Below are 26,450 nucleotides of genomic sequence, written 5' to 3' on the forward strand. Positions count from 1 at the left end.
CTCAACTCTTCATTAGTTACCTCATCTGTTGACCTAATCTACAGCAGTTTCCTGTAGCAGCACTTTTAGTAGTCGTAGTTTTACATATCTGTGGATTTTTTTCATAGGGATAGGGGACATGTGGTGGCATCAAAATTTAAGAACAACAAAAATAACGTAATTTACATATACGTTTAAAGACTTACAGGTCTAGAATGACAAGGACGGTCTTATAGTAGGAACCGTCCTGTCATGTGCTTGAAACAGTTTATGGACACCACGGAAGGCTTGAACGAGTGTGGCTGGAAATTAGAGCCTTCGCCCTCCAGAATACAAGGTCACTCTGTTTAAAAGAGTACCCACACAGAACAAAAGTGGCTGTCCGCTAAGGTAATCCGAGGTCACAACCGCAGCGTGACCTCTCCAGGCGCAAAGCGCTGTGATTTGTCCGTTTGACAGCTTCGTTGCCATATATACACTGTAGCAGTGAAGGAATTAGCTCCAGCTGTAACGCTCGGATTCCCATACAGTATCATGTTTTCAAGTGTGGTTTCAGTTTTCCACGAAGAAGTGCATTGATTTGTGTTTTGTAGTGAGCGTAACGCACGAGCAAGGTCCAATGTAAAGTGGTACTCCGGTCGGTGTACGTTGAGGGCGACAAGACATTCTAAAACAAACTGAAACTGTTGTAAGACGGACTGACGGAAGCCCTTTTAAATGATCTGGCCAGCAATAAAGAAACCAGGAATAACACAAATTTTATGCAAAATCATAAACGGACAGCAAAAGCATGTGGTATGTCGGAGTCGACTGAATGCAGTATTAACAGTATTGTAACATCGGCAGTATCTCCAGAAGTGAGCACGCGTTTTGATTCGCCAGGAGAGGGATTTATACAAGATGTATGCAGAATGTGACAATTTTAACAAAACGTTAGTGCTCAGAACTGTACTTCGTTATTAGGGCAGAGGAAAGTATCGGAGAGCTAGAAAAATACAGTGATCTATTCTGGCGCAAAGATTTCCGTTTTTCGTCTCCTCTGCTCATTTTATTTTCAGTTCAGAAAGTGAAATGGCGGAGAAAAAATTTTAGTGGAATACAGCGGCATTGCAGCAGCAAGAGTGAAGTTTTTGCGTACAATGTACTTGACTGCTGAGGAGAATAGGATTGTAGCACACTTAGATAAAACTTGTGTTCCACAAAACTATACGAACAAAATTTGTATTTTATTTGACTCAACAGAACATCGGACTTTGTTACAGTTGCTATAGTTACTTTTGTACAACTTATACCGGCAATTTGGGTGATGTATGCCGTGACTGATCTGTAATAGCTTCAAATAACAAAATTTTGGGAGTTAGGAAATATTCTTTTTTCCATTAAGGCAAGCCGTCGTAACAAAAAGCCTGGCGACATCATACAAGTGTAAGCGCGCTGCCATTCATCGAGTCTCTCGCAAATAAATCTACGTTCATAGGTGACACGGTACAGTAATGATGTCTTAGATGTTATCAAAAATAACTTTATAGCTTCCTTAACAACTTTCTCGTTGGAACCTTCTAAGAAGTCCAACAAAAAGCATATTCGTCAGCGACGACATTTTTCGCTACGCAAGCGAAACTGTTTCATACGTTTTACGGGATTTTATTCTTTATCTCGGAATACTTTTATGTTTTCACGATAAAATACGTATGACATGCATCAATAAACTTTGAGAACATTCATGCAATTTGTTTTCAGTTCAATTGTATTAAAGCTTCTGCCTCTTTCCATAGGGTGAAGTAGAAAATTATTTTTCTTGAATAATAATTGCAGTTTTCGTTTTTGTTATTATTTTATTTCGCTATAAATGGCAATGGTTTTCTTTTGGAAAGCACTCCATCATATTCTAGACTATATTAGATATGTCTAATATTTTTTTTCGGAATTTTTACCAACATTTGACATTATCACTAAGTATCAATGCTGTAAGACGGTGAGATGACTCTTTTCGTGAGCCTGCTCTAATATGTTAATCAATAATGATAAAAGGCTAATGCTAAAATGCTAAATGCAGCACACACACACTATGCACACATTGTATCATAACACTGCACGTACTATCCGCTGATGTCAGAACAATTTTGTGCACTGCAACTTCCCTTTTGCTTGCACGAAAAACTAATTAACCATCCTCTATAATGAGTGTGATGTTGAGCACAGATATGGGATAAGGTGTTAGTATTACACATCGTATAGCTTCGGGAGTAAGTTTTTCCAGAAAAGAAAAAAAAGGAAAAATATACTGTGAAAGTGTTATGTGGGGTGTTAAATGTTTCGTTTGCGTTATTACTATATGTGTCAGATTTTTTACAACATCGCTACTATGCGTTATCTAAGTAATCCTGCAATGGATAGAATGTTTGGTTAATAGGAATTTTTTAAGTGACTTATTAAATAATTTTGTTTCAGCAGTATGCTTAATCTCTCTCTTCTGGTACAGTTTTTTTGCTTGGCAGAAAATATTTTGTTAGTTTTTTGTTTACTCTTTCTTGACAAATATAAATTCTGTCTACATCTTGTTGCATGGTCATGGACAGAGCTGTTTGTGCAGTAATTATCAATGTTATTTTTTATGTGTACAACCGTCTGATTAAAGTATTCACATGGTGTAGTTAAAATCCGCTATGTTTTGTTTTGAACAAATCTTTACAATAATCTCGACTATAGTTTTTGATTATTATTCATAAGTCACTTTTATGTAGTTTGAAAACTGTGTTCATGTTCTGTGCTTTTGATCCCCAGAAAAGTATGCCATAGCTAAGAACTGAGTGTAAGACGAATAGTATGAAACAAAAAGGCACTGGCAATTACATGCTGATAACAGGATTTTAGGTGCAGAACATGCTGATGACATTCTGTTTACAAGTATCTTAGCGTGTTCATGCCATTTCGACTGAGAATCAATATTAATTACTAGAAATTTCGCATTTATTACAGTATCTATTCTCGTGTCTTCTAAATTTTATTTAATAGTGTCGTTTTCCCTCTTGAAACTGAATTTTATGTCTTTTTTTCCTTGTCAGTGCATTGCATTGCTTATTGGGCCATTGGAAACTTCTTTGAGGGTTTCATTTGCTTTCCCTTGTTTTTCAGTGACTATAACATTTTTTCCACCATCAAAGAGGATTTTTCCTCATCACTAACACTAGTGGCGAACTCATGCTGTAAATCAGAAGCAGTAATTGGTCCTAAAATACTACTCTGAAGAAATCCTGTATTAATGTAATTTGACTCTGATGAATGATTCACTAAAACTTTAGGCTTATTTAGGATATCTGTTATCTCTACTCTTTGTAGCCTGTCTTCTAGGTATGATCGGTCCCGGTCATTAGTTAGTGTGTCCTGGTTGGAAAAGTTTCTCGTCAAAGTTTCACTTCTATACAAGGACTCACCTCAGACAGATACCTTCAGAGAAACATCCTAAGTCTGACAGTTACATTTTACGTTAACAAATTTCTCTTTTTCAGAAATACTTTTCTTGCTAAAGCCAGTCTGTATTTTGTATGCGCTCTACTTCATCCATCGTCAGTTATTTTGATACTACAACTTTCAGTGTCTCGTTTCCTAATCTAATTCCGTTATCGTCGCCTGCTTTAATATAACTACATTCTATTACTCCGGTTGTCTTGATGTCCAACTTATAACCATAACCTCTTTTCAGGACATTATTTATTGTGTCCAATTACTCTTCCAAGTCCGTTGCCAGTTCTGTCAGAATTAGGTCATCGGCAAACTTCAAACTTTCTTTTATCTTCTCTGAACTTTAATTGAAAATTGGTCCTTCGTTTCCTTCCCGTGTCTAGTTTGGTTTTCTCTGATGCAACAACGTCCTTCTGAGCAGGTTCCCGCCGGAGGTCTGAATGGGAGTCGTATCTTACAGCTGCATGTTCTGAGGAGATACAATGGCTTTAGAGTCTCCTTTATTTTAGCTGTCCATAGTACATGTTGCCCATTGCTGCACGGCCAGATCAGTCATCCATCCAGACTGTGGCTCCTGCTATTACTGAAGAGGCTGTTGTCTCTTCAGAAACCATGTATTGGTCTGGCGTCTTCACAGATACCCCTCCATTGTGGTTTCACATTCGGTGTGGCTATTTGTATCGTTGACATATGAAAGCCACCCCACCCCACCACGTCAGGTTCCATGGTCTACGGGGGGAATTTACAATGAGATTAAAATAATTAATCACCAATATATCGGAAAGAAAATAGTGCAAGTTAACAGTTGGTTCGAAGAACAGATTGATGAGTTTTATATTTAGGCAGGATGGATAAGAAAAGAAATAAACTGATGACTAAAATTGCCTTGAAGGGCTTTTGGTAACCCAAATAAAGCTTTCAAAACCAAGATTCTGATGTACCTAAGACGAAAAGTTTACAAACACTGTCTATCAAAATTTGCGATTTACAGCAATCGATCATGACCTGTAAGTTCAGCGTGCAACCGGGAGATGGATAATGAGAATTACTACAAGAGACGGAAAAATCAAGTGGACAGGGAGGGGAGTAGAGAAAGGAAGATAAGTACGTCTGCAAGAAAAATTAAATGGATTGTGGACCAATGAAGTTGTTTAGTGTTTTCTGGGTATGAGAAAGACCTAGACGACGAACTAACTGGAGGCATATTACATCGGAAAATAGACAGGAGAATAATAATGATGGTGGTAGTGGTGGTGATGATGACATGATATGATATGATATATGACATATGATATGATGATGATGATGATGACACAAAATACACAAAAGAATCAACATTTGTGTTCTGTGCAACTGACATGCAAACAATTCCTATTGATAAAGTATCCGCCTTCGTTATTATTCACTGGAAAGTGCCACAGTAAGGTATGTCCATAGTGCTAAAAACGGAGATTTTTGATTCCTGGAAGTGTTTTACAGGAACGGGATGATACTCACGGCAAAAACCATGGAAATCTGTCATTAGTTGATAATACTACGTGCCTGTCAGTATCTAATCTGCAACTCACCGTGCACGTAATTTAATCCAAACATTACGAATTTTAATCCTTTTCATAAAAAATTTCTAACCCAATTTTGAATTGTTTGCTCAGTATCTTGAAAACATTTGCTCTTATTTATGTTGATACACGTAGCGCAGTAACGTAAGTAAAATGGCTGACGTCCCAGCCCTTTGTTTAGCAAGGAGCCTACAAATTTTATTCTTACAGTTAGGCAGCTTTTTTAATGATGTTGCCGTTGGCTTCTCAGATCAAGAGCGATGAGTACCAAACGCGCCATGTCTGTACATCACAAACGGTGCGACTGGATTACAGGCGGAAAAAATCATCTCTCCCCAGGATGGGCATTTGCCTACAAAGGTTTGACAATGGAAACCTGAGAAATTTCGAGTACGAATTTTTTGGTAACCCGAAGTATTCACGAAATTCGGAATCTTCCCCTTTCCAACTAATCTCACACCTGAAGAAATTTTTGGCTGGTAAACGTTTCGAGTTTGATGAGAGATAATGAATTGTTCAGTAGACCATCCAGAGACAAAAAGTAATCACCACTAAAACGTCGGAGGAAGAATACACAGCCACAACAAAAGCCAAGTATCCTCTTAACCTTAGGAAACATGCTTCTTGACATCGCGAGACATCTTTCATTACTCCAGTAACATTTGCAAGCAGGCCTCACCGAAGTTGTAAATAATTAAATAATAATTATTGCGCTGTTCTTTGATTAGAGTGCAGATGGCTTGTAAGACAGCTTGGAGCAGGATAAAGTGTGCCGTACTGGACTAAAATTTTTCGCGATTCCTTTCGTAAAATCATGTAACCAGATTTGAAGCAATGGTTCGTTTACGTAATCGTAAGTCACTGATAGGTCTTAAACCTGTTTTAACCAACATTTTCTCAGTGGTCGCAGCTTACGTTTTCCTTAAGATGTGCAAGTTCATTAGCTGTAATTAGCCATTTCCATCTGCCTCACATTTGTCAAGTATTATTTCTAACATCAAGTTTCAATTTTGCCTCCCCCACTCTCTCCTCCTCCTTCCTCTCCTCTTTGTATTTATGTGTGATCAAGATACCTGCGTCACTGAGATAACTGCTCAGACAGTGGACGCTAGATCTAATTTACAGTCACAGCTTTACTGATGATACAAAAGATCGCTAAATCGGTGGATTTCTGAGTGTTATTTGTTTGTGATGTCTTAATGTGACGTCCAAATGCTGGATTTGGAACGTGTGGCCCTAGCCCAGCCCACCAATACGCTCGCACTTGTTGCAGTATTCCAGCGGCGATCCGTCACATTGGACGAGATTAGGCGGTCATTTGTGACAACGCCGACAAGATGGGGTTCACCCCATGCTGCTGTCACACTGTGAGGCCTAAAGCCCAATCCTCATACTTTGATAATCTTTTCTATCCACCTGTTCGATATATCAAATCTCTTCCAAGAGATCAGTCGTTTCGGTATGGCGCTCGGTCACATGCAAGAGTTGCGCCATCTGACGTCAACAACACATAAAGACCCAAAAAGTATTATACTGACACAGATACTTAGACTATATGCCTCATAGGTGAACAAGAATATACATACGTAGATAACTAATAGACATGACAACATTCAATTCACTAGAAAAGAGTACCTCGACATCAAAATCACAAAAGCAAACAAAAGACACACCATCAACATTTCCAGAAAATAAACAGCTACAGACATGACAATACACAATAACTCTAACAACCCACAGTCCCGAAAAGCGGCAGCTATGAGACATGCAGTATACAGAATACGGAGAACGTTCCTAACCAAGAATAACTATTGAGAAGAGCTAAACATGGTTATCAGCATAGTACAAAACAAAAAACAGCACCAAGACTTTACACAAGCTATATAATATCATTAAAATGGAAATACAAACAGTGAAAGTAAAAAAAAAGTCGGGGTATATCAAGAAATAACAGTAACGCACAATGCACAGCCACATAGGGATGCTTGTCCGTTGACTCAATCACAAAACAACAAAAAATGGATGAGATTACTGTACAGTTAGAAGATATGGAAAACTCAAAAGTAATAGATATTCTGTGCCTATCTGAACCTCGTATAATTACAGGGATAGCTAAGTTAAATGTAAGGAATTACAGACTAGCATCATTTTCGTGTATAATTAACCCAGAAAAAGTGTGAGTTTCAATAAATGTACAAGATGTACACAAAGTCAAAAATACTGAAAAAATCAGTTTTTGTGTAGCATGTTCTTGTGAGTTGTTACTGCAGAATATTTCTCTTGCAATTGTAAAAGTCTACCGATTACCTCGAGGAAACTTTCAACTATTTCTGAGAAATCTAGATGAGTTATTGAGTTACTTGGCAGATAATGAGTTATAGTTTGTGGAGATTTTACTGTGGATGACTTAAAATATTCTGACAGGAAAACGAACTGGAATCATTATTTGGCTGTTTCGGTCTGATTTCAGTGGTAAATTTTCCAACTCTTGATTTATGACGTTTTTATAGACAGTGTTCAAACTAAAACAATCTGTACTCAGTTGCTAATGGAATATCTGACCATGATATACAATTAATGGAAATAAACAATATAGCACCTCACAGCACTGATGTATGTTCATACAAAGGAAGGAAGCGTATTAATAAGGACAGGTACAATGTTATAAGAATAACGTTAAAAAGGTGGTAAGATATCTTAAGAGGTCGTATGGGACGAGATATATACAGAAAGAAATGCTAATGCGAAGTTCAATATATTCCATACTAAATATGTGGCAAAACTTGAAAACAGCTTGCCTAAAAGATACCCAGGAAGTCCATAAAAAAAACCAAGGAAGCTATGTGTAAATAAAAGGATTAAAATTTTTATGGAGGAGGAAAAGGAAAATTTTTATAGTGGCCATAGTAAGATAAGATCCTATGTTACTTGCGTTCTACAAAGAAATAATCATATTTTAAAGGAAGTCGTTATAATGTCGAGAAACATTCACGTACCGACAGAAATAGTAATGCAGATAAGATTAAAATTATATAGGATACTGTGAACTGGGAATCAGGACAGCCAGTCAGTGTACAAGGTACAACAATTAAATTAAATGAAAATACTGTGGCTGATAATTGACAACTTGCGAGTAATTTTAACAGTCGCTTTCTAAACGTAACAGAACAGCTATCAAATGGTTCAGTTGAAGAAGCGAGAGAATATCATAAAATTGTTTCATTCCAAAAACCTTTATGCATTTGGATGTAGAACCACCACCCTTCACTAAAAGTGACAGAATTATTAAAACTCTGAAAAAAAAAGTATGTTGTTTGGCGTTCATAGAATTATAAATTCTGATCTGCATGGAAACCGCTTGTTTCAGTATTTTTGATTTTGTAACATCTTTTACATACGTTGCAACTCGCCCTTTGCTAAGCATACCATAGTTTGCATACCAGGAGGATTTCTCTTCTGAGAATACTATTTACACATTCACCCACAATATATTACAGCCTTTAAATAATACTAGTAAAATATTGCAAGTATTTATCTTCTGGAATTTTTCCAGGTGTTTAAATGCACAGATCATTTTACTCATAGAAAAAATTAAATTTTATGCAACTGATACCTTAATGCACCCCTGGTTTGAATCATACTTGAGAAGCAGAACGCAAAAAGTTGTGCTACATAATTCGAACAATGTCGCAAGGAAGAAAATTTTAGTGAGAGGGGAGATATCACACAGGGAGTCTCACAAGGTTCTATTTTGGCTGCACTCCCATTCCTTATACATGTGAATGACCTTCTACTTGATATTCACGAGACAGAATTGGTACTTTTTGCAGATGATGCTATATATACATTCCTAAGGGACGCAACTACTTAGGTCATCATCGGTCCTTAGACTTACACACTACTTAACTTATGCTAAGAACACACACACACACACACACACACACACACGCACGCCCGAGGGAGGACTCGAATCTCTGGCCTCTGGCTGGACGCGACGCACAGTCCATAACATGATGCCTCAAACCGCGCGGCGCACTATTGTTGTAATGAATTCCATGAGAGCGAATCAACAGAATAGATTGTTGGTCATGTTTTTCAAAGAATTATTGTTTTTCTTAAAATGCACTCTCTGAGTTTTGAGAACACACAGTACTTTCCGTTTCGTACAACAGTCGTAACAGCGGTTCTACCAATGATTGATGTAGCATATGAACAAGTGTCAGTAAATATGTTAGAATCATACAAATTTTTGGGTGTACATATTGCTGAAAAATTGTACTGGAAGAAGAATATTACTAGGTTCTCAGACAGTTAATTTCAGCTGGTTTTGCTCTTCGTATAGCTGTACATCTTGGAAACAAAAGAATCAGCCCCCTGACGTATTTTGCACATTCAAACTCAGTAATGTCTTACGGAATAATTTTCTGGGGTAACGCATCACCCAGAAAGAAAGTACTAATTGAACAAAACCGAGCAGTGAGAATAACATGTGTTGCTCGCCTGTGGTTGTCATGTGGGCACCTTGTTAAGGAGTTACGCATTTTAACTTACCATCACAGTACATATATTCGCTAATTAAATTTTTCATAATGAACCCATCTCAATTTGATAAGAGCAGTGATGTTAATATGTACAACACAAGCGGCAAAAGAGGTACTTTATCACCTATCACAACAGCTGTCAGTGGCTCAGAGAGAAGCTCAATATACAGCAACGAAAATTTTTGATTCTTTGTGCAATAATATAAAATGTCTGATACACAGACACCAAGTTTCAAATCTAATCTAATATCATATCTTCTGTTCAGCTCCTTCTATTCCAGGAACGAACTTTTATTAAAAACTGATAAATTGAAAAAAAAACTAGTTTTGAAGTACAGTTGCACGAGAAGGATTTTAAAAGAATAATGTGTTCATTAATTTTGGCACTATCTCTTGTACATATCCTGTAAACTGATTCGCTTCACATAATTTCGATATAATCATTAATATGATCTATGGAATATGTAACTACCTACATATGTAGACCGTTGATGATTTCTAGCGTGAATAGGAGAAACATGTTTGGTTCGAAGGAAATAAAAAACGTTTAGTTTCCCTTATTTACATAATAAACAATAATGAGGTAGCAAGTGAAGGAGAACGTTTGCAAGTATTAAAAAGACAGATTGCATCTATCAAATTATCTCTTAATTGCAACAAAAGAAAAGGCATAAAGTTTCGAAGTAACTCATATTTAAGGTAAGTTCCACCTTGAAGGAAGTGGATAGGATGACGTCACGAAGCAGCAATCTGATATTTATTAAAATTTGTGGAGATCATCATCACAAAACGGCTATTAAATTTCCATGATAAACAGAACTATGAGGTACGGCCTGAAAGCGAACGGGGGAGGGTGCGGTTACTGTTCCGTCTGAGTTTGCTAATTGTACTCATTCACCTCGTAAATCCAATCGTCATTCGCTTCTTCCCTTGCAGTCTAGGAACAGCAGCTTGAGTATTGCTGTAATAAACGATAACTAACAAGGGGAACAAAGGAGTGTCAATTACCAAAATTCAAGTTGTAGCCTAGTATAATCCACTATGTATTTTTTAACACTTGCACTACACAGGGCTGCACTGTTACACTCTTCACAAAATAACAAATATATTGATACACTGAAACATACAGTAACACTACACCACAACACATTGTCCCACACTGCAATCCAGATGCGGCGTTCGTGGCAATATAGGTAATCCAAGTTTAGTTTCATTTACCGGCGCGGATGAGATGCTCGCGGGCATCTAACCATGTTCTCGCGATTGTTCTCGTGGTTTTTGACTTCGCAAACAGCAGATTACGTCTCGTGAGGTACACGAATGATTGCACAGCATCAAACACCTTTATAGTCACAAAATTTACTTGCTCTCTTAGCCTGATTCCTTAACATCTTCACACCAAACACACGGTTAGAAAACCACCACGTGACTCACTCGCTCGTTCTGGCGCGAAAAAACAAAGAATCGACCATAGCGATGTATCATAATCGATATCAGTGCTACTCGATACATGCTTACAGGCCTCACGAGCACAAATACGCTCTTGTATGCGTTGTGGCATGGAAGTAAACATCCATTGAATGTCATTTTGAGTAATTAACTGCCGTACGTGTAACATAAGCTGTGTCAGACCACGAAGATTGCTGGCTGAAGGCTGGCATGATTGTGTACGTCTCGTTGCATCCCATATATAATTTGGAGATGTAGATCAGGGGACTGGTCACGCCAGTCGGGAACCTGAACATTCCATAATTCGTTCGTGGTGCCATCTGCGGTGTGGGATCATGTATTACCTTGCTGAAATATACCGTCTTTACTCTAGTCGTGAAGGTATGGCTCACTTTACCGTTCTTGCCACATACTGGGGAGCATTCATCCTCCCTTCAACAATTACCAAATCAATCGTGTTGTCGTATACAACAGATCATCATACGATAATTTCAGAAACGGCAGAGTGTGCGTCTCTAGAATTGTTGTTTCCTGTGACCTTGTGCCGGGTCGTCTGCTGACACGTTGGCCCCGATATCACCACAACAATCAGAAGCGAGACTCATCACTCAACGCCAGAGAATGCCACCCTGTGCCAGTTACGGCACTCAGTTTCCCACTTGACTCTGATTTTACACCATGCAAATCTCTGTTGTCTGCAGAATGGGGTCAGCGGTGAACGACGAATGGCAACTAGAGATCTAATCCCGGCTCCCAGTAACCCATTTGCGACGGCTAGCGGTAACGCTCAGACTTATGTCCGCTATTGTCAGCCGTCAGAGCCAGCCGGACAATCCGGTACTCTCCTCGTAGTGTAGAACTTCTGGAAGGACCCGTGCCTATTCTTCTTGCTATGTTGTTGCCGTAATTCTATCTTGTATTTCTTCACTACTCCTTCTGATCCCAGTGCAGTGTAGCCAACTATCTGTGAGATCTGTCGGTGTGATGTTTCCATGTCTATCATACCAATAATGAGGCGTTTCTCAAAGTCTGAAAGATAGGGATAAGATCCATGAACGTCCTCAGAACATGTTGCATAGCTGGGTCCCCCTGAAAAGTTGGAGTAATGTTGGACAAAACTAATTGCTACCGTGTATATCATTCTTCAGTTGTAGGAATGGATTTTGTTCTGTACCGAATCAACGCATCCCACAGGCATGCAAATACTAGAGTATCAGTTTGGTAGCGTTTGGTCATGGTAGTCACGGTGTAACAATTTCCATTTCCAGTACTGAATGCCCGAAGGAACACTCCATGGAACTATACAGACACTGTCAAATATAGACACTGAGCTAATGTATTTCATGCCAAAGGCAAGGCAACCTACGAAGAAAAATAAATCTCTCCCTATGTGGAGCCGACCGGTGCGACAAAGCGGTTCTAGGCGCTTCAGTCTGGAACCGCGCGACCGCTACGGTCGCAGGTTCGAATCCTGCCTCGAGCATGGCTGTGTGTGATGTCCTTAGGTTAGTTAGGTTTGTTCTTGTTGTGGTCTTCAGTCCTGAGACTGGTTTGATGCAGCTCTCCATGCTACCCTATCCTGTGCAAGTTTCTTCATCTCCCAGTACCTACTGCAACCTACATCCTTCTGAATCTGCTTGGTGTATTCATCTCTTGGTCTCCCTCTACGATCTTTACCCTCCACGCTGTCCTCCAATGCTAAATTTGTGATCCCTTGATGCCTCAGAACATGTCCTACCAACCGATCCCTTCTTCTCGTCAAGTTGAGCCACAAACTCCTCTTCTCCCCAATTCTATTCAATACCTCCTCATTAGTTATGTGATCCACCCATCTAATCTTCAGCATTCTTCTGTAGCACCACATTTCGAAAGCTTCTATTCTCTTCTTGTCCAAACTATTTATCGTCCACGTTTCACTTCCATACATGGCTACACCCCATAAAAATACTTTTAGAAACGACTTCCTGGCACTTAAATCTATACTCGATGTTAACAAATTTCTCTTCTTCAGAAACGCTTTCCTTGCCATTGCCAGTCTACATTTTATATCCTCTCTACTTCGACCATCATCAGTTACTTTGCTCCCCAAATAGCAAAACTCCTTTACTCCTTTAAGTGTCTCATTTCCTAATCTAATTCCCTCAGCATCACCCGACTTAATTCAACTACATTCCATGATCCTCGTTTTGCTTTTGTTGATGTTCATCTTATATTCTCCTTTCAAGACAATGTCCATTCCGTTCAACTGCTCTTCCAAGTCCTTTGCTGTCTCTGACAGAATTACAACGTCATCGGCGAACCGCAAAGTTTTTACTTCTTCTCCATGGATTTTAATACTTACTCCCAATTTTTCTTTTGTTTCCTTTACTGCTTGCTCAATATACAGATTGAATAACATCGGGGAGAGGGTACAACCCTGTCTCGCTCCCTTCCAAACCACTGCTTTCCTTTCATGCCCCTCGACTCTTATAACTGCCATGTGGTTTCTGTACAAATTGTAAATAGCCTTTCGCTCCCTGTATTTTACCCCTGCCACCTATACAATTTGGAAGAGAGTATTCCAGTCAACATTGTCAAAAGCTTTCTCTAAGTCTACAAATGCTAGAAACGTAGGTTTGCCTTTCCTTAATCTTTCTTCTAAGATAAGTCTTAAGGTCAGTATTGCCTCACGTGTTCCAATATTTCTACGGAATCCAAACTGATCTTCCCCATGGTCCGCTTCTACCAGTTTTTCCATTCGTCTGTAAAGAATTCGTGTTAGTATTTTGCAGCTGTGACTTATTAAACTGATAGTTCGGTAATTTTCACAATTGTCAACACCTGCTTTCTTTGGGATTGGAATAATTTCACCTGTCTCATACATCTTGCACACCAGATGGTAGAGTTTTGTCAGGACTGGCTCTCCCAAGGCAGTCAGTAGTTCTAGTGGAATGTTGTCTACTCCCGGGGCCTTGTTTCGGCTCAGGTCTTTCAATGCTCTGTCAAACTCTTCACGCAGTATTGCATCTCCCATTTCATCTTCATTTACATGCTCTTCCATTTCTATAATAATGTCCTCGAGTACATCGCCCTTGTATAGACCCTCTATATACTCCTTCCATTTTTCTACTTTCCCTTCTTTGGTTAGAAGGTTTAAGGTTTAAGTAGTTCTAAGTTATAGGGGACTGATGACCTCAGATGTTAAGTTCCATAGTGCTCAGAGCCATTTGAACCATTTGAACCAATCTCCTACGTGGGAGTCACGGAATTGTGGAAGGATTATGGAGATTTGGATCGGTCCTGGAATCGTGCTGGGATAGTCGAGGTGTTAAGGTGACCGCTCGCGATAAGCGGGAAATCCGGGCTCGAGACCCAGTCCGGCACCCATTTTCATATGTTTTCAGTCAGCTGTATAACTATTGTGGTACCACATTCGCCGTTTGGGAATACATTTCATAATTGAAAGTCACTAAACTAGCACTGCAGAGAGTTGCTTCGTTCCCACGATTAACATATCCTTCGTTGACAGAGGAACAGTTACGTCATCAGGTGGAAAGGCGTGCGTCGCAAACACCTGGAGTGCGTGGGCGAGAGCAAGGACGTCTTCCCGGACTTCGGGCGGCTAAGACGGAATGGAGAAAGCGTCTTTTACGCTAAGACTGAGGCTATATGGAAGCTCGTTCTTTAAGTCTCATATTTCGCATGTTGTGCTGAAACTGACTGCTGCTGTCTTCACTATAAAACTAACTGACATTGTTCAGGGTTACTGAGAAACAATAGCTTGTTAACTTTCATACTCTCACTTTAGTGTGCTCTAAAGTGACTTGTTTTGGATAACTCTGAGCATTAACAAAAGGTGAGTTGCGCCAAGAAAGCAACATAAAGAACGGTTCGCTCTGCCATTTTGCATTCTTTCAGCTGATCACCCAATCCTACTCAAGCACCAGAGTACGTATACTCTCATAGGTTCTGTGCTTAACAATAAAAACCTATCCAAAGGAAACGCAGCATTCGCTCTCACTAGGAAAGGAGATACTTTGTTTCTGGACAACTTAGTCTTAACTGTTGTACTGAAAGGATAACACTTATCTGCAGAGTACATTTACTATAGTCTTGCAATAGGAATAAGCGGTATCTGTGACATACGTCAAATTCTTAACACACGGTGACGGAATTCCGTGTGGCTAACTATCCTTATTTTCTACAGACGTTCGTTCCACTAGTGGAGAGCATTTCTCATTGTTGTAATACTTATATAAACTTACTCAAAAAATAAATTCAAAAGTATAGATGGTGTCTTGGAAAGATGAACAGCATTCAAATTAAAACAAAAGGTGATGCAGTGGAACGTAACGTTCAGAATTTATTGTTACATTAGTGCCATTCTTTTTTTTTTTTAATTAAGAAAAGGCCCAACGATCCCCTCTTTAGAATCTCCACACGACATGGTCAGCATTATACAGTGGTTTGTGAAGCAATTCTGTTGCGTTGGCCGCCGCCAAAAGCGACACTTCTGCTTATTCACAAAAGCGTCGAAGATAAAATGAGCTTCATCGCTCATCATTAACGAAACATCATCAGTTGCACGAGCTTCTGTACGATCACAATTTCATCGGGATAGAACTGTAGCTCTCTGTTCAGGATGCGCTGTAGCGGGTGGCTACTAGACAAGCCCAAGCTCTGGAGCACATCGCCTAGTGGAACAGCGAGAACCGAAGAACAGATGCTCTTACTCTGTTGACATTTTCTGGAGCTCGCCCGGTACGTGGTCGACCATTCGATGAATGATCCAGTTGTGCGAGAAGAGTTAACCCAACGAAGTACTGTGTTGCCCTCCGGTATCGTACCACAATGCTCAACACTGAACTGTGTACTTAAGCCGTTGAACAGTGGTAACAGCCCCATACTTTTGATATGATGTTCAACACTATGTTTAAAGGTCCACTGCGCTATTATTACTGACTGTGCATGCTCTAACCGAGAAAATAACAGCACTCGATGGTCACTGACTGCTCCCCTCGCCGTCTACTTCGCAACTCAAATACATGCTTACATTTTGCGCCACACTGCACAGTGAGAAACGAAGTGCCCTCCGCTTCACTCCTTAAAAATGTTTGTGAAATATTGCCGTAGATGTAGATCTGGATTCAATTTAACGGTGACTTTTAACCAGTTTTCATGAAAAATTTATAAATGTTTATATTAAATATTACCAAGAGTATCGACACATTATAGGGAGGCTCTTGTTTCATTTCAGCCAGCGCCGTAAGTCATCAGTCTGTTTCCTTCCTATGTCTCTGGCAGTGGGGTGGTGGTATCAAGTGAATTCAATAGCTACGTTATCGCAGCAGCATTAGTTGAGGTTTAGTCTGGCAATAGTCATTAATATCCACCTCTTGTCCCTTTTGTCACTTTCCTGTCTCACTTTTCAGCATACCATAATGCCTTCAGAAACGAGATTGTATTTCCAGAATGCATTTCAAAATGGTTCAAATGGCTCTGAACACTATGGGACTTAACATCTATGGTCATCAGTCCCCTAGAACTTAGAACTACTTAAACCTAACTAACCTAAGGACAGCACACAACACCCAGCCATTACGAGGCGGAGAAAATCCCTGACCCCGCCGGGAATCGAACCCTGGAACCCGGGCGCGGGAAGCGAGAACGCTGGGAATGCATTTCACTCTGTAGCAGGCTGCGCTCTGATTTGAAACTTGCTGGCAGATCAAAACTGTGTGCCCCACTGGGACTCGAACCTAGAAACTTTGCCTTTCCCGGCCAAGTGCTCTATTGCTGAGCAACCCATTCACGATTCACAACCCCTCCTCACAGCTTTCCTTCCACCTGTACCTCATCTTCTACCTTTCTAACTTCACAGAAGTTTTCCTGCATATCTAGCTGGACTTGCACTCCTGGAAGAAACGATACTCCGGAGACATGACTTAGCCACAGCATGGGGCATTTGTATGAGAATGAATAGTTTCTAGAAGGAATAGTTCAGTCGGCAGAGCAACTGTGCGTGAAACCCATTGGTCGCTGTTTCAGGTCCCGATCCAGCACATAGTTTTAGTCTTCCAGGAAGTTTCACATCAGCGAACTCTCCCCTGTAGAGCGAAAATTCATTCTGGAAACAGTCCCCCAAGACGTAGCTAATTCGTATCCTTTCTTCCACGAGTGCTAATCTTGTAAGTTTCGCTGGAGAAGTTCTGTGAAATTGGGATGGTTCCACCCACTTCTGTTCATGTCTCTGAATACAGGAATTTGGTCACCACATGAAATATATATCTCTTCCTTTCTTTGCTGCGTTCTTTGCCAGTGGGGCGGCCTTCTCATCCACGATAATCGCTACATGACCCTTGGCCCATGTAAATGATAATTTTGAACAGTTTCTTCGTAGTTCTGATACGGTTTTTTTAATACATCATGTGCGAAACTTTCATATTTTTACAGTGTTAAATAATGACAGTACTTAGAATAAGCGTAGTCGATGGGGACAAGTTTAGTCGTGACACTGAAGAGAAAACATCGTTAAAAGTGAACCGAACGACTTGAAATAATAATCATGAATTTGTGATACATTAGTGTATATACATTTCCATGTGTCCTAAAATGTGTTTTGCATTTGGAATGTTTGTCTCTGCTCGCACGACGAGCAGAGATCAGGGACTCTCAGTAGGGCCCTATAACCTATAACTTTAACTCGACAAACATTTCCAATTATAGTAAGCACTGTAGGCCGTAGCAACAATAAGTAAATCATAATTCAGGGCGACAATAACAAATATACTTGTCGTTTCAGAAAGCGTATTCATTTAGAAGAGTTAGTTGGCGGTGGTGGTGGTTAGTGTTTAACGTCCCGTCGACAACGCGGTCATTAGAGACGGAGCGCAAGCTCGGGTTAGGGAAGGAGTGGGAAGGAAATCGGCCGTGCCCTTTCAAAGGAACCATCCCGGCATTTGCCTGAAACGATTTAGGGAAATCACGGAAAACCTAAATCAGGATGGCTGGAGACGGGATTGAACCGTCGTCCTCCCGAATGCGAGCCCAGTGTACTAACCACTGCGCCACCTCGCTCGGTGAGTTAGTTGGTACGATGGGCAGAGACAATGCAATACCACAGTGGTCGCTGTTATTACCTATGACAATGCTGTATATTATCCAGTCAATAAGTACTTTAAAACAAATTAAACTGTATTGGTAATAAGATAACGAGATGGGAGTCTCTTACTCGTGATTAGTAAGTTAGTTTCGTAAAATATAAGTATGAAGCTTGGGCATCCATGATGTCCTATCGCCTATAATAGTTAAGTCTCTATTATGTCACAATTTTCCACAAATAGTAAATTTTGGCGCAAAATCGGTGTGAAATGTCAGAAAATGGTTAAAAAACCTTTCTAACGGTGCCTCATTCATTCCTGTACGTGTTAAGACAGAGATGTTGACTTACGAAATAATATACATGATTAGCAGCCATTTGGTACGGCAAGTAGCAAAAAAAATGGTTCAAATGGCTCTGAGCACTATGGGACTTAACATCTGTGGTCATCAGTCCCCTAGAACTTAGAACTACTTAAACCTAACTAACCTAAGGACATCACACACATCCATGCCCGAGGCAGGATTCGAACCTGCGACCGTAGCAGTCGCGCGGGGCAAGTAGCAGTTCCCTGGTCTATGCCAAAAGGACAACACGGAGAACGAGTCAGTTGTTATTATGATATCGTTAGCTTAGATCGCCATACTGTGCCTCAGCGCCTATTCAGTGGCTAAGAGTACCGCTCGTGTTGTGGATAATAATTTTCTGTACATGAATTGCTTTATACTAAAATGTAGACTTTGACGGCCGGAAATGTTATGTCCGTTATAGTTATCCGGGCTGTTATGCCGTGGTCGGCTGGTGAATTCTGTGTCAATTCCCAACGTTTCGTCCCCGTCTGCGGAGGACATCTTCAAGGGGGTCTGTAGCTCGATGGAAGGTCCAACAAACCCACTGGCTCGCTGCTGACTGCCGCTAAAGTCCGTGTCCGCGCGCTCCAGCGCCGAAGCGTGACGTCTCGTGTTTTGAAAACGTCCGTGCAATTGGCCGCTGTCCGCTGCTGTCGAACGCCGTTGCCATCACCCAGTAGTGGACGGGTGATACACATCTTCTTCAACACCGCCATCCATGTACCGTCTAATTTCGGGCCCTCCTCCTTTCGATTGAAATTATTAGGGTGTTTGGCGATTTCGCTTGCCTCCCTGTAGAACCTATCGTAATATCCGCTTGTGACCGCTAGTACTTGTGTCTCCTCGAAACGAATATGGTGGTTCCCTGGCTGGAAAGCATGCTCAGCAGCACCTGATCGTCCCGTTTCTCCTCTTCTACAATTGCCCATGTGCTCTTCCAAAGGTTTTGAAACAGTTCTTTTAGTGGTACCCACATAAACATCTCCACAGCTGCATGGGATACTATACACTCCAGCTTTTTCCAGTGGTTCGTGGAACCGGCTTAGTTCCTCCCTGCCATGTCCACGAACATCTGAATAGTATAAACTCGAGAATTCAGTTTACAATGGAGGAGGAGGTAGACAGCAAATTACATTTCCTCGATGTGCTTCCTTTCCAGCCTGGGAACCACCATATTCGTTTCGAGGAGACGCAAGTACTAGCGGCCACATGCGGATATTACGAAAGGCTCTACAGGAAGGCAATCTAAATCGCCAAACACCCTAATAATTTCAATCGAAAGGAGGAGGGCGGTAAATTAAACGGTGTATGGATGCCGGTCTTGAAGAAGATGTGTACCACCCGTCCACTACTGGGTGATGGCAAAGGCGATCGACGGCAGCGGACAGCGGCCAATTGCACTGACGTTTTCAAAACACGTGACGTCACGCCGCGGTGCGGGAGCGCGCGGACACGGAATTTAGCGGCAGTCAGCAGCGAGCGAGTGGGTGTGTCGGACCTTCCATCGAGCTACAGACCCCCTTAAAGATGTCCTCCGCAGACGGGGATCAAACGTTGGGAATTGACACAGAATTCATCAACCGACCACGGCATAACAGCCCGGATAATTGTAATGGACATGAGTTGCTTTTACTGCGTTTATCATACTTGTAGCTGTGCTGTAAAGAAATTGCAGTGTGTATTCCGAGGACACACCGCGTGCGTCCACGGCGTGTTCTCGGTTGCGCGCCACGGGAGCAGAGAGAGAGAGAGAGAGAGAGAGAGAGAGAGAGAGAGCGGCGCAGAACAGGGAGCTGGGTGACCTGGCAGTGGAATGCGGGCTCGGGTTGCGTCGCGGAACTCCAGCACAGGCCTGCGCTGTCTGCACACAGTGTCTGCAGCTCCCCCTGCCCTTAGGTACTCCTTAAACACATCTGGACAAACAAACCCCACCAAGAAGTATTCACGTTTCCTCAGCTTCCTTTCAAAGAAACATAAAGCCACGAAGAAGAATATAATAATTCAAATTCCAAAGAAATCAGGTGCTGACAGGTGTGAAAATTACAGAACTATCAGTTTAATTAGTCACGGCTGCAAAATACTAACATGAATCCCCCTCCCTCCTCCCCCCCTCAAGAATGGAAAAACTGGTAGAAGCCGACCTCGGGGAAGGTCAGTTTGGATTCTGGAGAAATGTAGGTACACGCTAGGTAATACTGACCCTACGACTTATCTTATAAGATATATTAAGGAAAGGCAAATCTACGTTTCTCACATTTGTAGACGTAGAGAAAGCTTTTGACAATGTTGACTGGAATACTCTCTTTCAAATTCTAAAGGAGGGAGTGGTAAAATACAGGGAGCGAAAGGCTATTTACAATTTGTACAGAAAGGAGATGGCAGTGGCACGAAAGGGAAGCAATGGTTGGGAAGGGAGTAAGACAGGATTGTAGCCTAACAGGATTGTAGCCTATCCCCGATGTTACTCAATCTGTATACTGAGCAAGCAGTAAGGGAAACAAAAGAAGAATTTGAAGTAGGAATTAAAGTGGGGGAGAAGAAACAAAACATTGAGGTTCGTCGATGACATTGTAATTCTCTTAGAGACAGGAAAGAACTTCGGAAGAGAAGTTGAACGGAATGGACAGTATCTTGAAAGGAGGATATCAGACGAACATCAACAAAAGCACAACGCGGATAATGGGATGTAGTCGAATGAAATCAGATGATGCTGAGGGAGTTAGATCAGGAAATGAGACACTTGAAGCAGTAGATCAGTTTTGCTGTTTGGGAAGCAAAATAAGTGATAATGGTCGAAGTAGGGAGGATATAAAATTTAGACTAGCGATGCTAAGGAAAGCGTTTCTGAAGAAGAGAAATTTGTTAACTGCGAGTATTGATTTAAGTGTTAGGAAGTCCTTTCTGAAAGTATTTGTGTGGATTATAGCCTTGGATGGAAGTCAAATATGGACGATAAACAGTTCACACAAGAAGAGAATACAAGCTTTTTAGATGTGGTGCTACAGAAAAACCCTGAGCATTAGACAGGCAGATCACGTAACTAACGAGGAGGTATGGAACAGAACTGGGGAGAAGAGAAATTTGTGGTACAATCAACGAATCTTCAATTTAATACTGGAGGGAAGAGTGGGAGGTAAAAATCATAGAGAGAGACCAAGAGATGAATACAGTAAGGAGATTCAAAAGAATGTAGGTCGCAGTAGTTACTCGGAGATGATGAGGCTTGCTCAGGATAGAATAGCTTGAGTAGCTTGGAGATCTGCTTCAAACCAGTCTTCGGACCGAAGACCACTGCAACAACAACTCACCACATGCATTGAGTTAAAGACTACGATTATTTTTCTTTCCAAACAGAAAACGTCAGGTTTGTTACGTCTAGCTGAAAACAATTTTGCGCAAATAAATGGCATCTGTAGTGAACTAAAATAAACTATGTATGAGGTCTATGAGTGCATTTCGAAATAATAAAGCGTTTAATCATGACTTCAGTGTTTTGTCATACTGTGGCCTAACTAGCCTGTTGAGCTGAGAAATTACGTTTTTTCCTGATGACTTTTAATATTTGCTTCTAGTGCAGACACACTTCAACAACAACCGTAGTAACTTACTGCAGAAAGTATGAGATTAGTCTTAAAATCCGTTATAATAGATTAAAATATCGGATAAACTGAAGCCTTCCATAAGACTTCGTCTTCTCACAAACTGTCACCTTTCAAACTAACCGAGAACTCGAGCTACGCTACAATAAGGCAACACAACATGCATTTCAAAATATAAAGTAGACACAAAAAAAATATTGTTAGTGTCCCATTTTTTGCTTGTATTCATGTGATGCTACAAGCCACAACATCACGTCACAAGATAAGCGGCATCCGATATCGGAAGGTGTAATTGACGCAAATATTTACACTGATCAGCCAGGACATTATGACCACAAACCTACTATCGATATAAACCCGTCCACGGGATAGCAGCGTCACGTGGCAAGGAACCATCCACGGTGCATTGTAGATCAGTGAGCATGCTGTCGCCGGCCGAAGTGGCCGTGCGGTTAACGGCGCTGCAGTCTGGAACCGCAAGACCGCTACGGTCGCAGGTTTGAATCCTGCCTCGGGCATGGATGTTTGTGATGTCCTTGGGTTAGTTAGGTTTAACTAGTTCTAAGTTCTAGGGGACTAATGACCTCAGTAGTTGAGTCCCATAGTGCTCAGAGCCATTTGAACCATATTTTTTGAGCGTGCTGTCCAGGTGCAGAATGGGGACGGCGCGCGATCTATTTGAGTTTGACCGAGGACAGATTGTGATAGCCCGGAGGCTCCGCACGACCATTTTGGAAACTGCACGACTTGTCAGGTGTTCGAAGAGTGCTGTGGTGAGTGTCTTCAACTCGTGGTGAAACCAAGATGAAACCTCGCCCAGACGTCGTGGCGTTGCGAGGTCACCTCTCCTTACAGATGTCGGACGACGTAGGCTGGCGGACTGGTGGCGGAACTAATATCAGACTTTAATGCTGGGCAGAGTACAAGTGTGTCTGAAAACACAGTGCACCGCACACTCCTGATGGGTCTTCACAGCCGACGATCCATGCATGTGCTAATATTAACACCACGACATCGGCAACTACGGCTGAAACGGGCACGTGACCATCGGCATTGTATGGTCTGACGAATCCTGATACCTCCTTCAACCTGCCGATGGAAGGGCTCGAATCCATCGTCTTCCAGGGGAACAGCTCCTTGACACATACACTGCAGAACGGAGACGAACTGGTGGTGGCTCTATTATGCTCTGGGGAACAATGACGTGGGCATCCATGGGTGCAGTGAAGCTGGTGCAAGGAGTATAGTACATTGGTTGCTGACCACCTACACCCCCTCATGACGAAAATGTTTCCCGCAGTGGCATTTTTCAACAAGATTATGCACCATGTTACAAGGCCAGGAGTGTGATAGAGGGGTTCGAAGAACGCAGTGGCGAGTTCTGGTTGATGTCCTGACCTCCCAACTTGCCAGAACTGAACCCGGTCGAACGCATCTGGGATGTGATTGACCGTGGCGTCAGATCTCATCGCCCCCTCCCCTCTCCCCGGAGTTTATGGGAATCAAGTGAATTGTGTCTGCAAATGTGGTGCTAGGTCCCTCCAGCGACCTACCAAGGTCTCAATGCTTACATGTTACGATGCGTCGCCGCTGTTATCCTTGCCAGAGGTAGACATACCGGTTATTGGGTAGGTGGTCATAATGCAATGGCCCGTCAGTGCATAATCAACCCAGCGAAGGCGTAGAGTCACTTGCCGAGAGTTTATACAGGGCTATTACAAATGATTGAAGCGATTTCATAAATTCACTGTAGCTCCATTCATTGACATATGGTCACGACACACTACAGATACGTAGAAAAACTCATAAAGTTTTGTTCGGCTGAAGCTGCACTTTAGGTTTCTGCCGCCAGAGCGCTCGAGAGCGCAGTGAGACAAAATGGCGACGGGAGCCGAGAAAGCGTATGTCGTGCCTGAAATGCACTCACATCAGTCAGTCATAACAGTGCAACGACAATTCAGGACGAAGTTCAACAAAGATTCACCACCTGCTAACTCTATTCGGCGATGGTATGCGCGGTTTAAAGCTTCTGGATGCCTCTGTAAGGGGAAATCAACGGGTCGGCCTGCAGTGAGCGAAGAAACGGTTGAACGCGTGCGGGCAAGTTTCACGCGTAGCCCGCGGAAGTCGACGAATAAAGCAAGCAGGGAGCTAAACGTACCACAGCCGACGGTTTGGAAAATCTTACGGAAAACGCTAAAGCAGAAGCCTTATCGTTTACAATTGCTACAAGCCCTGACACCTGATGACAAAGTAAAACGCTTAGAATTTTCAGCGCGGTTGCAACAGCTCATGGAAGAGGATGCGTTCAGTGCGAAACTTGTTTTCAGTGATGAAGCAACATTTTTTCTTAATGGTGAAGTGAACAGACACAATGTGCGAATCTGGGCGGTAGAAAATACTCACGCATTCGTGCAGCAAATTCGCAATTCACCAAAAGTTAACGTGTTTTGTGCAACCTCACGGTTTAAAGTTTACGGCCCCTTTTTCTTCTGCGAAAAAAACGTTACAGGACACGTGTATCTGGACAGGCTGGAAAATTGGCTCATGCCACAACTGGAGACCGACAGCGCCGACTTCATCTTTCAACAGGATGGTGCCCAACCGCACTTCCATCGTGATGTTCGGCATTTCTTAAACAGGAGATTGGAAAACCGGTGGATCGGTCGTGGTGGAGATCATGATCAGCAATTCATGTCATGGCCTCTACGCTCTCCCGACTTATCCCCATGCGATTTCTTTCTGTGGGGTTATGTGAAAGATTCAGTGTTTAAACCTCCTCTACCAAGAAACGTGCCAGAACTGCGAGCTCGCATCAATGATGCTTTCGAACTCATTGATGGGGACATGCTGCGCCGAGTGTGGGAGGAACTTGATTATCGGCTTGATGTCTGCCGAATCACTAAAGGGGACACGTATCGAACATTTGTGAATGCCTAAAAAAACTTTTCGAGTTTTTTATGTGTGTGCAAAGCATTGTGAAAATATCTCAAATAATAAGGTTATTGTAGAGCTGTGAAATCGCTTCAATCATTTGTAATAACCCTGTATTTTGGGCACTTGAAGACAGTTACTGCATGTACAACAAAACAAGTAAACTGATAGTGGTCAGCAGTTTGTTTAGTAAACAAACGCAGGTTTTCCGTCCAAACTTTCTAAACGTCTGAAACGGAAAGCTTACAGTCAAACTGTGTTACTTGGTGACTTGTGAAAGTGCGGAATGGAATTTAAATACGAAAACCATTGAAGAACCGAGAGTTTCTCAGAGAACAATAAATAAACATACTAAAACCGTTACACAACAGAGGAAGGGAAAAGATAACACGACTACAACGGAAGCGTACTGGGGGGAAAGCACGGCATACAGCCAGACATATGGCTGTCAGATGGACCAAGGAAATTCTCTGCCAGGTTGCAAAAGACAACAAATAACCGAGGAAACGATTTAAGGTGGGCACATGACGTTAGAAGGCACGCAGGAGCAACTTGGACGTGTATAGCTGGGAACTATGATTCAGGGCGAAGTCTGAAGGAGATGGAGGTCAAATGATTGATGATAATCTGTAGCAACGGTATAAATTTACATTTACTTGTGCTAAGAGCAACCTCACATACCCTGTAGCAGGCAGATATTTATCTACATAAGTTGAACGTAAGTACAATTTTTATTATGATGGATTGTATTTAACGCTATACCAAGGACGTTAAAACTTCTGCGACGACCCCGGGGTAGCAACAGATAGGGGCAGGAAAGTTTACTTTAGAAGATAACTCGACGGTCAACGGGAAATTGTCTTGTTTTAACGAAATAACGCGAAATCTCTGTCTTCTAGTGATATTATACGTATTCGGTGGTGTTTAATTAACTGACACAAAAAACAGCATTTTTCCTGTTCCCACGTAACAAACGCTTTAAATCGAGAACATCAGTGACTAATGACAGCTACTTAATTTTGAAATTAGGAATGGACGTTTCTGTCAGGACTGATTGTGGCGTATAAACTAGTTTAGAGTAAGAGTTCATATCCCGTCTTATGAAACCTCGTCACAGGTGTTTTGCGTCCTCTCGATGTCAATCTTAGTGATTAAACAATACTCCGGGAGATAGCATTTTGTCTGTCGTGGTTGAATACAGTTCTTCATCACCGTTTATGCGTAATTTTGTGGCAAGTGTGCCATAAATGAACATGTAATTGCATTACGCCATTTAAATTTCGGGTAGACAAACACTGTGTCAGTTACAGTGTAAACTCAGCTTGTAATGCGTACTAACATTCGAAAATATTGTTTAATATCACCGTAACTGTTTGTATATTGTTTTCAGAGGTCATTGGAATAATTTTTGCACCCAGAAGAAATCTATACAACCATTTATCAAGTCGTAGTTTGAAACTTCCTGCCAGATTAAAACTGTGTGCCGGACCGAGACTCGA

Source organism: Schistocerca piceifrons, chromosome 4 (assembly GCF_021461385.2).
Source record: "Schistocerca piceifrons isolate TAMUIC-IGC-003096 chromosome 4, iqSchPice1.1, whole genome shotgun sequence".
NCBI classification, from domain to species: Eukaryota; Metazoa; Arthropoda; class Insecta; order Orthoptera; family Acrididae; genus Schistocerca; species Schistocerca piceifrons.